Here is a 13,075-nt window from a genome sequence, read left to right on the forward strand (position 1 = left end):
CTAACCTGGTCTCAAAATACCAACCAAATCATCCTCTTCGCTCCTCCCAAGAACTCCTGCTCTCTAGCTCCCTTGTCACTTCCTCCCATACTCACCTCCAGGACTTCTCCTGAGCCTCTCCCATCCTCTGGAATGTTCTACCCCAATCTAAATCTGTCTGACTATCTTCTACTTTGGCTACTTTCAGAAAATCCCTGTAAACTCAGAGCAGTATATCTGGCCCCCCACCTAACAACTGTACACTTATTCCATCAGCACACCCCAAACAGTTATTACCTCTTGTATCTCTTGACCCTCCCTCTTAGATTGTGGGCTCTAACAAACAGGGCTCTCTGATTACTCCTGTCCTGTATTAAAGTGTGTTGTATTGTACTGTTTAACTGTCGGCGCTATATAAATCCTGTATAATAATAATAATAATTATTATTTAATATGGACATCATTGCTACCTTTTGTGTATTAAGGTGATCTGGCCGAAGACTGAAAGAGCTTATTTTATTAGCAACTATCTCATGATTAATAATGAAACCAATACATCGACTGGCTCAATTTTGATTGTGCCCTTTATGTAAAAAAAAAGTACAGTCCTTAAATGCTCTTGTTTTGTATCAGCTGCACAACACATGCTACGATACACGTTCATATTCTGCAGCACTGTCAGATCTTTCTTTCTTAGTTTAGGTATGTTCCTGAACTTAAAATATGTTGGCAATCTAGTTTTTTTTTTTTTTTTACTTAAAACCCAATTTTTATTGTTGCTGCAACCTTTAATGTTTGTGTAGACTCATTTTATCATTCATATAAAGATCTAGGATATTTGTGACAGCATGTGATCATGTTGAATAGTCTGTGTGTGCCCTTTTGTTTGAATCATTTTCACAAGTTGGGACGTGCCTCTGTATAACTAGATAAGATATCAAATATTTTTTATATATTGTTGTTTATAAAAGCCAAACAACTAAACCTGAGAATGGAAATATAGTGATGCAAATAAAAGTCCCTAAAGTCCATGCCTAGTTAAAGACATATACACACATAGACAATGCTCACCTTTTTTTTTTTGTAATCCAAGCATAACTATTACTACTACTAACAACCCTTATTAACCATTCATTCCCCTTTTTCAAAATTTTATACAAAAATTTTATTTAATTAAATAATCATGATGATACCGATAAGGATACTAATGATGGTTATAATGATAAAAATGATTGTGATTGTGATGTTGTTGATGATAATTTAGTATACAGTTTCATACAAAAAAAACGAATAAAAGTGGGCGCTGGTAGGTGATGTATGTGATCAAAATAAATAGTCCCAATCACTCAAAATTACCCAATGATGGATATAATTATATCTATAAAGTGCATAAGTAAATATAACCATAGCAATGTGAACTCAAAATAATAAATCCCATCTATAATAAAGTGCTGAGTGCTAACATTAGCATATATTCAATATCTTATTGCACCAAATAGAGCACATTGCATTCAATTCTTTCCTGACCATGCTGCACGGGGACATTGAGAGTCGGGCCCAGACGTCAAACACGTCACTTTCTGGGTCAGCAACAAGAATGGGAAGAGAACATTTCTGTAAGCTTCAGCTTTGATGGCCCTTTATATGGAGCCATACTTGTTGGTTTCTTTGGGGGTTGACCTCCTCTCCTTCCTGTCTTCCTGGTGTATTTAAGGTGGTCCATCCAGTGGCATGGCTGAGTTGCTGTTGGATGGTGTGCGGTCATGCCGCTGGTTTGGCCCTGAGTATGGTAAAGATTAGGTAGGTTTACTTGCTTTTGTTTTCATTTTTGGTAATTTTCTTTTTTGTCTGATTGTTGGTTTCTTTTTGTTTTTTTTTGTTCTTTCTTTTTTCTTTTTTTGTTGTTGGTTGGTGACGTTTGTTGTTTAATGCTGAAGCTCCCAAAGATATCTATCATTTCTGTCTTTGCCCTGCCTTCTGGCCCCTGTTTGATTCCTGCTTGATTGAGCACCTGTACAATACATATTGATTTTTAGGCTATACCTCCACAAGTTATCTTTGCTATACCTCTGATAGTTGTAAGTGACCAACATTTTGTGTCCTATGCTCCATTTTTGTACCTGTTACCTATGTTTATGTATTTATGAATGCTATGTTCAATGTCAGGGTTCTGGGGCCTTACCTGGAGAAGAGCTTCATCCTTAAAACCACATTATCTGAGCCGAGACCAGTTTTTGCAATTTCTGTTAACCAAGGGGTTTTAGATATGAATGAATAGTCAGCTAGTCCTTCTTGGATTACTGTCTAATGATTACTAGTTTCAAGCCTGTGTATCTAGTGTTTTAGTCTTCTATATGTTTAATAAAGCAAATTTTCAATTTTTACATGTGTGTGTTTGTGCCCTCTAAAATCCCTGCCACCCACTTTTGATTTGTATTTAATTTTACCACTTGGACAACTTTGGACCAATTGTCTGCAATACCAGCAGGTTTGCCTGTTCTTGTGTTAGTAGGTGGAGAGATGGGTGGCCTTCTTTTTGCTTGACCATGTCTTGCTTCAAGCTGAGGGCAGTCTCCTGCAGTACTTAATTTAGCTGCTTTGTTATCTTGGATTCAGCTTTCCCCGAGGACAAAGTTGTGGTGTTTTGTTGAAATAGAGCTTGTCAGGTGCTTCCTTTTTAAATTCATAGTGAAAATTGTGTCCTTATATAGCCCCTTGTAACTAACTCCAAAAATCTGATCTAGCATACCTTTCTCTGGTTTGGTTAACATCTACACTCACTGCTCACTGGAAATCTTTCCCAAGCAGATTCAACATTAGGTCTGTCAGGAATGCATCTGGCTTTCTGTAAAAGCTGACTGTGCTTCTTATCTCCTCTACCCATTTTGTTGTGGTGTTGTTGTCAGTTTTGCAGCTGAGAAATATAGTATCACTGATTACACAGACTCACTGACTATGAAAAGGCAGTATGTTAGAGTTTCAACCCTTAACATGCTATGGCTTGAATCCTCGTCTATTAATTGTAGTCTTGACTAAACAGCCTCATTTGTGGCACTTGCAGCACCAAGTAACAACATTTTAGCAGTAATGTACTTGATTATTTTATAATTTTATTTTTATTGGGATTTTAAATATTTCAGGACAGGAACAAAACTAGTGAATGTAGATAATTTTCATACATTTAAATAGTATGTTCAATATTCACAATAAGCAGAAATATAAGGCATATCAGGGTAAACAAAGGCTAAGAATCTATAATTCTTATGTAGCGCCCTCCTATGTAGGTGCTAGAGTGAGTGTATATTGTTTTTGGTGTCTCTGCTAACAGAGAGACAGTTATGAAAATCTATGCGCTGTCTGCTTAACAGAGGCTGTGAATGTTTAGCAGAGTCTGTTCAGTGTGCTCTGGTGCTGCTTATGCTGTTTTGAAAGTTTCACGCTGGTCTAGTATCTATGAAATGTACTGGACAGTGGGAGGAAACCTTGCAGATAAGAGCATGAGTGTCTATACAGCCCTGGCCAATTAGAAGGACATGTGCCCCAATGCATGCTGGGTAACTGTATATAAATTGGATGAGCACATGGGCTCTGGGTCTTCCTCTACAGAGAAAAGATCAGGTATGGAGGGGGCTGCTGCCTCTCCTCAGCACAGGCTGCTAAGCGGCCTCAGGTAGGCAACCTTAGGGTCTGAAATGTTGAAGCTGCAGCCCATGGTTCTTGTGAGAGCTGACTGAGGCAGGATGTCCACAGATCCTGTCTGGTACTACTGAGGAAAGCTGCCACTGGTGCGTCAGGAGCCTTGTGAGTACAGACCCCCCCACAGGGGATCCCGGGGAATTGTGCTGCTAGATCCCCCTCTTGGTGCTAGAAGTCAGTTGCTAGGTGAAAGCTAAAGGAGACACTGGCTAGTGTCTTGAAGAGGCAAATTCACTGAGTTCCTTCTTCTACAAAGAGACTTGTTTATTCCGTACAGCTGCTGTATGGTCCTTCTGATAATCTTCTACACAGTTTTATTGAGAAAGTTTTCCTCACTTGTGAATAGTTAATTTGGAGTATCCAAATAATTCCCTTCTCCTATCCAAGGTCTCCAAATAAAATACAAAACAAATCCCTTAAACTGGTCATTGGCGATAACGAGTGGAAGAGTGTATGGACTTGACTGTGTGAAAATACCATGTGCTTGGTTGTGGATCAATCAGTGGGCGACTTGGGCACAATCATTCAAGCAGATCCTGCGGGGGTAGCACTACACTTAGTTTGACTAATATGAGATATGAGACAGTAAGATTGCTTACATTTTCTCCATATCTGTAGCAAGAAAACCATAGGTGTACGAAAAAAAAAGTTTAAGGGAGGCTAGACTGCTTTTATTATTGAGCCACATCAACAGATTAAAATGTACTTAGAACAATGGGCTCTGTTTCATTTCCGTCCAACAATTGGGGGTATACTGGGACAACCAGGAAGCAATATGGCACAGATTGGCAACGTATTAATATTTAATCAAGAGCACTCAGCCCTACCCTACATTTTAAAGAATAGAGAACATAGCTGGCTATTCTGTAACCCTTATGATGCCAAATAAAATGTGTAAAGGTGTTTTGCAGATTATTAAAATTAAGACATAGTTTAGGAAGTACAGATATCTTAAATGCTCTATTGTGGCTCAGTAGAGAGAGATCACAGCTATCCTATTGTTTTAATACCCTATGAATGTCTTGGATGAAAGGAGGATAATTCGCTGCATAATGATGGGCTGAACACCCCTCTGTTCAGTTCGCACCAGAACATTTCGAACAGGGAAACATTTCCAGCAAACATGTGAAATCTATTAAAGTCTATGGGACACGAACATGAAAAATTTGTCATTTTAAAGGCTTACATGCAAGTTATTGCCATAAAAAGTGTATGGGGATCTGGGTACTGCCCTGTGGGACATGTATCAATGCAAAACATTTTTTTAAAACAATTGTTTTTACAGGAGCTGTGCATTTAATGATGCTTAAAGTTAAACAATAAAAATGAAAAATTCATTTAAATATCGTGCCTTGGGGGGTCCCCTTAATGTGCCTGTAAAGTGGCGCATCTGTACAATGTATGGGGCATTTTTGAATTTTTTTCTATTTTTTTTTGGGTCCAGCGGGCGTCGTAATTGATGATGGATTTACATTGAGGGACACTATTTTTTTCTTTTTAATAAAAGACTTGTCAAAAACTGTGTTCTGGGGTTTTTACTTTTTTACACTTTTTTTGGTGAATGGGTAGGGGTACTATATACCCAATACCTATTCACATGGGGGGGGGCAGGATCTGGGGGCACCCATGTTAACCACTTCTGGACCAGAAGGTTTTACCCTCTTTTTAATGACAAGGCTATTTTTTGCAATTTGGCACTGCATGACTTTCACTGGTAATTGTGCAGTCATGCAATACTGTACCCAAATTACATTTTTGTCCTTTTTTTCCCACAAACAGAGCTTTCTTTTGGTGGTATTTGATCACCTCTGCAGTTTTTATTTTTTTGCGATATAAATGAAAGAAAAACAAAAATTTTGCAAAAAATTAAATTTTCTATTTTTTTTTTTTTATATATCCAATAAACTCAATTTTAGTCATACATTTAGGCCAAAATGTATTTAGCTACATGTCTTTAATAAACAAAAACTAAAAAAGCGTATATTTATTGGTTTTCGCAAAAGGTATAGCGTCTACAAACTATGGTGTATATACTGAAATTTACGCAGCTTTTACTTTCTAACTGCCTATCTCATTTCTTGAAATGCTAAAATGGCAGGGCAACCCACCCCCCCCCCAAAAAAAAAAATACATTCTGATGTTTCCCCTGAGTACAGTGATACCACGTGTGAGACTATTTGACAGGCTTTCTATGGGAGTAAATTGTTGATTTCACTTCTCACTACCTATGACAGTTGTGTAGACCATGAAATGCCAATATAACTCAAAACCCCACCAAATGACACCTTTTCGGAAAGTAAACACCCTAAGCTATTTGCTGAGAGGCATTTTGAGTCCATAGAATATTTTATATTTTGCCAAAAGTGTTGGGAAAATTAAAAAACTGTTTTGTTTTTGTTTTACACAAAGTTGTCAATTACATGATATGTAGCGGGTGCCTCGCATTTTCCATGGCCATGCCAAGCTGACGAGGCTCTCACTAAAGGGACAGAGTGCCTGCCAGCAGCTGCGGGGGAATTTCCCCCCTCCCTCTCCTCCTCACACTGTAAAGTGAGTGAGAGGAATTCACAGACACCCAGTACCCTCCCCTGTTTCTCATTTGCAGAAGGAGCTAGCCAATTCAGGGAGGATTGAAGAACCGCAAAGAACTCTGGGACATGTAGTTCCCAACACAGGTGGCTCCATTCTAACCACTGGGGGCAGGACTACAAACCCCAGCATTCTCTGGCAAGGAAGGAATGAAGGACACCATCTTGTCTGCTGAGGAGAAGTCAGTCACCACGCGGCAGGAGAAGAGACTGGACCCAGGGGAGAGGTGTTGCCTCCCAGGTCAGGTTACCGCTGTGCTCCAGATGTCCAACCTGATTAAAAGGGGCTCCCAGGTGCATATCCAGGTGTACCCTCACCGACGGCTGTGAGGCGTTCCAGTATGAGGTGACCAGTCGGGTTACCAGAAGAGCCTGCTTGTTCCAGGACATTCGTTTGGGCCTTGACTACAGGATTGGTGAGAGGGCCCTTTGCCCATCTGCAGGAAACAAGGACACTGCACACAGACAGAGTTACTTCACCTTGCCCTCACTTGCCAAAACCTGGGTCTTATTGAAGCCCTGGTAAGCAGTCACAGTGTCTGCCTTGCTATCCGGATACTGTCAGCATACCACAGTTACACTTTGCCAAGCAGGAGTTCTAAGTGCACCAACTGAAGTGGCTAGCCAAAGATACAAGGCTTTATCCTTCTTCCAAGGGACTGAAGTTACTGGTGTCATACGGGCATGCAAACACATACTCAGGGCTCTGTATATGTAGTGTGTGTGTGGGGGTAGTCTGACTTGGGAGTTAAGCCTCTAAGCACTGAATTAGGTACAGTGTTTATATATTGTTGTAAATCTCGCGCTGTCTGGAGAAACACTAGTGTACACTTCCTAGATGCTGCGTGTACCGGTTCTGTAAACCATACAGTGTAGAGTATATACTTGGGGGGAGGGGTACCGCGCTTCAGAGAAGTAACGCAACTAGTCTACTAAACTATCAACAATTTAGTAGACTAGTTGCGTTACTTCTCTGAAGCGCGGTACCCCCCCCCCCCCCCAAGTATATAGGTACAGTGTTTGTAGTTGGGCCTGTGGTGTCAGGGGATAGAAGAGAGAAGTCTGACATAGGAGAAAGTCATTCTTCTGCTCTCCTCCCGCCTGGACTCATAGCGCCAATTTAAGTAGAAGCAGCCAAGCTTGTGCAGGGTTACTACATTGTGGTTCATTGTTGTTTAAGTGCTTGCCTCTGCTTCTGGTAGTTTACAGTTGTGGAATCCCCTAGAAGCAGCCTACGATAATACATCACTTGCAATTCTCTAGCCAATTCATTCAAGAGTATTCTGTTATTATTTGTAACTTCTTCACAGAAACCTTATAGTAAAGACATTTCTGTGTTTTATCATAACGTGTGTGTTGTCATTGGTCTTTGCACTTACACTATTTCCAGGTGTGCCAGAGGGGCAGAGATTGTTCTTGGGGTTGAGAGGCAGAGTACAGAACCAATCATACTTAAGTGACTCCTGCTGCTTCTCCTGAGTATGGAGATATCACATGTGTGAGACTTTTTGGCAGTCTAACCACAAACGGGACCCCGAAAACCAATCACCTCCTTCAGGCTTTCTAAGGGCGTAAATTGTTAATTTCACTCCTCACTACCTATCAAAGTTTCAGAGGCCATGAAATGCCAAGACAGCAACCCCCCCCCCCCCCAAATGGCCCCTATTTGCTGGGAGGAATGTTGTATATTTTGTAGATCTCGCTTTTTGTCATAAAGTTTTGAAAATGTAAAAAAGAAAATAAAATGTTTTTTTTTCTCAATTTTTCAAAACAAATGAGAACTGCAAAATACTCACTATGCCTCTTAGCTAATACCTTGGGGTGTCTACTTTCCGAAAGGGGTAATTTTTTTTTGCGGGGGGGGGGTTGTGCTATCTTGGCATTTCATGGCTTCAGAAACAGTGATAAGTAATGAGGAGTGAAATTAACAATTTGCGCTCTTAGAAAGCCTGAAGGCGGTGTTTGGTTTTGCGGTCCTGTACACGGCTAGACTGCCAAAAAGTCTCACACAAGTGGTATCTCCGTACTCAGGGGAAGCAGCAGAATTTATTTTGAGGTGTTATTTCACATATAACCATGGCATGTTTGAGCAATATATCATTTAAGTGATAACTTTGTGTAAAAAAAAAAAAAATGCTGTCATTTTCCTGAAACTTGTGCCAAAACATAAAATATTCCAAGAACTCAACATGCCTCTCAGAAAATGGCTTGGAGTGTCTTCTTTCCGAAATGGGGTCATTTTGGGAGGGTTTGTGCTATTTTGACATTTCAGGGCTTCCGAAAACTGTGATTGGTGGCGAGAAAGTAAAATAGGCAATTTACGCCCTAAGAAAACCTGAAGGCGGTGATTGGTTTTTGAGGTCCCGTACACAGCTAGGCTCCCAAAAAGTCTCACACATGTGGTATCCCTGTACTCAGGAGAAGCAGCAGATTGTATTTTGGGGTGTCATTCCACATATACCCCTGGAATGTGTGAGCAATATATCATTTAGTGACAACTTTGTGTAAAAAAACAAAACTTGTCATTTTCCTGAAACTTGTGGCAAAATATAAAATAATCCATGGACTCAACATGCCTCTTAGCAAATAGCTTGAGGTGTCTACTTTCAAAAAGGGGTCATTTGGGGGGTGGGTTTGAATTGTCCTGGCATTTTATGCCCAATATTAGAAGCTTATGCCACACATCACCCACTCTTCTAACTACTTGAAGACCAATCCTTTTCTGACACTTTTTGTTTACATGAAAAAATAATTTTTTTTTTACTAGAAAATTACTTTGAACCCGAAAACATTATATATATATTTTTTTAAAGCAGAGGCCCTACAGAACAAAATGGTGGGTGTTGCAATTTTTTTTTTGTCACACGATATTTGCGCAGAGATTTTCCAAACACAATTGTTTGAAAAAAAACAAACAAACATTTTTTAAAATGTAATGCATAAACACACTATTTATTGCCCAATTGTTTGGTAAACTATAAAAAAATGATCTTATGCCAAGTACATAGATACCAAACATGACATGCTTTAAAATTGTGCACGCCCGTGCAGCGGCAACAAACATTACAATATAATAGTGTACAGTGCAGTAGAACAGTAGAATGGTATTATCTGCAAAGAAAATTATGGTTAACAATGAAAAACACAGCAACAATAAAACATTACATTATAATAGCATACAGTACAGAAGAAAGTAGTATCTGCAAAGCAAACTATGGTTAATGAAAAACAGTAACAATAAAACATTACAGTATAACAGTATATTATAAAGTACAGAAATGTAGAAAGAGTAAAAAAGTAGAGTAAGAACAGAAAATTAACTCAATAAAACGAAGACTATTATTGGCTTTTTTATTTTTTAATTTTTTTATTTGTAGCTTTTTTTAACACTTTTTTGTAACGGTAAAAAAACTCTTTAAACGTTCCAGGCTAGGGTCTCTCAAAATGCGATATCCATCTAACATCTTTCGAGACCCTGTGTGAAAGTGTGCCCTAGACTGTGCCATACTGTACCCTATACTAATACTCTACTAATGTGTGGTAGTGATGGAAACAGTCCCCAATGCAGAGACCAGGTTGGCCAGGACAGGACATGCCTGTATCCATGTTTACTACAGACACAACATCTTCTTTGGGGTGCTCTTTGGATAGGGGTACTAGAGAGGACATCTGGTAAATGCCTCTCATGCAGCCGGCTCACTGCATCTGGATTGTGAATTTGGGCCACATAACCTTCTGGATACAGAAGGGCTGTGATCATCTCTTCCTTAGTATTTTAGGAAGGATCCACTTCTTCCTGACATCCTGTTGATAAAGTAAGTGGGAGAAAAGTACATTGGCAGGGCAAGAAATGGCATTGGAAAACGCTTATATTTATTATGTAAAGGGAAATTCTGCATGAAAAGGTGAACTCTGTGCAGGCCAGTCAAGTTCCTCCACCCCAAAATCGCTTATCCATGTCTTTATGGTCCTTGCTATTTGCACTGGTCCAAATCATTTGTTGATTATGGTGTGGGGTTGTTTTTCAGGGATTGGGCTTGGCCCCTTAGTTCCAGTAAAGGGAACTCTTAAGGTGTCAGTATACCAAGACATTTTGGATGATTTCATGATCCCAACTTTGTGGGAACAGTTTGGGGATGGCCCCTTCCTGTTCCAACATGGCTGAGCACAAACTGGGTGAAGGAACTTGACTGGCCTGCACAGAGTACTGACCTCAACCTGATGGAATACCATTGGGATGAATTAGAGTGGAGCCTGTGAGCCAGGCCTTTTCATCCACATCAGTGCCTGACCTCACACATGTGCTTCTGGAAGAATGGTCAAAATTCCTATAGACACACTCCTAAACCTTGCGGACAGCCTTCCCAAAAGAGTTGAATCTGTTTTAGCTGCAAAGGGTGGGCAAACTCAATATTAAACCATATGGACTAAGACTGGGATGCCATTAAAGTTCATGTGCGTGTAAAGACAGGTGTCCCAATGCATTTGACAACATAGTTTATGTGGTCATCCTAGCCTATCAACCACTTGTGACCACCCCACGTATATATACTGTGGATATATACTGTGGGACGGTTGTTCTCCTGCGTGAAATCACGTACAGGTTTGTGATTTCGCTCTCCCAGGTGTTTGGCAGGACCCGATGTCCACCGGGACCAGCTGATCGTTCACCAGTGAGGCAGAATGGTTCTCTGCCCATGTAAACAAGGCAGTTCACCGTTCTGCTAGAAGGTGAGACAGAGATCCTGTGTTTCTGCTAAGCAGGAATATAGATCCCTGTCATCTCACAGTCAAAGCAACCCCCACAGTTAGAAAGCCCTCCCTAGGAACACATTTAACCCTTTGATGGCCCCAGATGTTAACCCCTTCCCTGCCAGTGTCATTAGTACAGTGACAGTGCATTTTTTAGCACTGATCAATGCATTGGTATCACTGGTCCCCAAAAAGTGTCACGCAGTGTCAGATTCGTCTGCCATAATGTCGCAGTCCTGCTAAAAATCACTGATCACCACCAAACTAGTAAAAAAAATAAATAATAATGATCGAATACCACCAAAGAAAGCTCAATTTGTGGGGGGAAAAAAAGGAGATCAAATTTATTTGTATACAGTGTCACACAATTGTCAGTTAAAATAACACAGTGCTGTATTACAAAAAATGGCCTGGTCATGAAGGGGGGTAAACCTTTAGGGGCTGAAGTGGTTAAAAGCTTTTTGGGCATCTAAGCTCAGTAGCAAACAGGAGTATTTACATTTAATTACCAAGTCTAATAAATTGATGGTCAGCTGGGTATTATCACTCGCTTGTCTATTCAATACAAATCCAACTTGGTTTCTATTAAAGGATAAGTCCAACCTAACACTAAAATCTATAATTCAAAGGGTAGTGGTGCGCTTCAGGGATTGGCTCTAATGGATCTCTATTTGGGTTGGTGGCAGTGATGTGTACAATTCTTGCTTTAAAGGTGCTCCGCGTGATAAATATAATATTTATGTTTTTAAATAATTAGGTGATGAAAGTGCAGGTGTATTAATCAAATCAGTCAATATCAAGGTTTTCTTAAAATAAATAAATATATGAGTACGGTGTGTATCAATGGATAAATAAATAAATAAATAAATATCAGAGTGCTACTTCTTTACCAGTGATATCAATAAATAAATTATATAAATCCAGTGTTGGTCTTCAATCTGATTCATAAACAGTAAAACACATATATATTGTGCTCAAAATAAAGTGCTACATGCAATTTTCTATTAAAACGGTGCTAGAAAAGATGTCTGTGAATAGTTCAATTGTAATCCTTCAAATATAAATATTTAAATGAAATAGTCCAGAAGAAAAAATTATATAGAGTACATCCAAAATAGCTTGTGTGAATACGTTCCTCGCTTATATCCGTGCTTCACTCATGCAATTAAGTGACTATGATCTCCTTCACCTTGTGTGTCACCTCTGAGTGCTCTAGCCTCTCACCTTATAGGCAAGATCAATTTGCCTTTGGTATCTATCCAAGCTCAACGATAGACTCAATTTCTCTCAATCCAGGTCCTTTCTTACTTAGTGGAGCTGCTTTCTTGGATCCCTCTAAATGTTTGTCTTGATCGTTTTTTGTACTATCCTCTTTGTCCGATCTTTAGTGTGCCTCAGAGACAAAGACTATTCATGGTGCAGTATATCCAACTCATTTATTAAAATATAAAGATTTACACTTACAATTTAGGCATGATGCTTCAGCATGTAAACAAAAAACCAGCCGCCGCTGTGGAGATCGGGCTCCGTTGTAACGTCACTTCCGGCTCCTCCTACGCGTTACGTCACGAGGTCACGTGACTTCCTCTAACACTAAAATCCCTGCATCTAAAGACCTCCACAATCTAACACTAACCTATCTAGCCCTGTAAAGAAGAAATCAGCATACATACCTTTTTTGAAGCTGATCTGACACGATTCCACGCTGATCTGTCAGCCATGGCTTTGCTGTGTAGGCGGGTGCAGAGGATACAGCCAATAGTAAGTCTATGGGTGACGTCACTTCCCATTCATTTCGCAGCCGTTGTCAGCCGTGTCCTCTTCAGAGCTTCCATCACTGGAGAGCGGGTCAGAACGGCTTCAAAAAAGGTATGTATACTGATTTCTTCTTCACACGGCTAGATAGGCTAGATTTGGATCTTGGGGGTCTATAGATGCAGTGATTTTAGTTTTAGGGTGGACTTATCCTTTAATTAGTCAAGGTAGTATCTGAGAAAGCCTGTTGAGTAGGGTTGAGCGGACACCTAGATGTCCGTGTTCGACGGGTTCGGCCGAACTTT

The sequence above is a fragment of the Pelophylax lessonae genome, assembly GCF_965119305.1.
Source record: "Pelophylax lessonae genome assembly, chromosome: 1".
NCBI lineage: Eukaryota > Metazoa > Chordata > Amphibia > Anura > Ranidae > Pelophylax > Pelophylax lessonae.